The sequence below is a fragment of the Mastomys coucha genome, unplaced genomic scaffold, assembly GCF_008632895.1.
Source record: "Mastomys coucha isolate ucsf_1 unplaced genomic scaffold, UCSF_Mcou_1 pScaffold22, whole genome shotgun sequence".
Taxonomy (NCBI): domain Eukaryota; kingdom Metazoa; phylum Chordata; class Mammalia; order Rodentia; family Muridae; genus Mastomys; species Mastomys coucha.
The window spans coordinates 147,861,990-147,863,129 of NW_022196905.1; positions in this window are offsets into that span (position 1 = coordinate 147,861,990).

Sequence of the window (1,140 nt, forward strand, 5' to 3'; positions counted from 1 at the left end):
GGAAAGGGGGTAAAAATGTAGTAAGGGAAAAAAGATTCTTCCAGGAGGGGAAAAGGAAAAAACTCTATTTGCCTCTCATCTCTTTGTCCTTGGTATTTATACATCTTTCAGAATACACGATCATGTGTTACAAAGTTCATCACAAGTTCACACAAAAAATCAAGTCATAAATTGAAATACATGCCCTAATATTCAGGGTTCCCAAATGAAAGACACACATACACAGGCTTTATATTTTAATATCTTAAAGAGATGAATGACTGGGCCGTTCCCTAACCTCCTTGTGGCTGATGTAATCTCTTATGATATTTCTGAGTTATTACTTACTAAACTCTATATTCCATCTCTGCTGCCCCAGACCCAGATCTGCAGCCTTGCTTCTATTGTAATGCTAAGTGCAGGAAGGCACACATGACCTGATTGTTCCAGAGATGAGAGGGCCTGAATGTAGACCCAAGTGACATTATGTGACCTTGCCTCCAAGTTATTTCTGAATTGTAAATAATTAAGTGCCTATAGTCAAAAGCTGAGCAGAATTGAGATAGGCATTTCCTGGTGTTCCTGGCCTGGGGAGGGGAGGAGGCCATGACAGAGGTAGATAGAAGATGGTAAATAGAGGAGAAGCCACCATGAAGTAAGAATCTTAAAGTAATGGCCATGTGAGTTGGGTAATTAGAGTGAAGAGCAGCCCAGACAAAAGCGTGGCAAATTACATAATGGAATTATTGGCTGATAAATATGTATAATAGTATAGAGTATAGCTATCTGCCTAGCTCTTATGCTAAATAAGGCTGGTTATAAATATAAAGGTTGTATGCATCTTTTATCCAGGAACTAAATGGTCAGAGGATGGGTAGAAACCCTGGGTTAAGATCAGGTTTACAACAGGCATTACCTGATAACAGATTACAAATAGCTCCAGAAAAAGCGCAAACGCAAGATCCTTATAATTATCTAGGCTTTAGGCTTATAAATCAAGCTGTTTTTCCTCAGAAGATAATAATCCATAGGGACAATTTAAAACCTATAAATGATTCTCAAAGCTGTTAGATGATATTAATTGGCTTCATCCTTATTTAAAGCTTATGACAGGAGAATTGAAACCCGTATTTGATATTATTTGATGACTAGGGGGAGTGC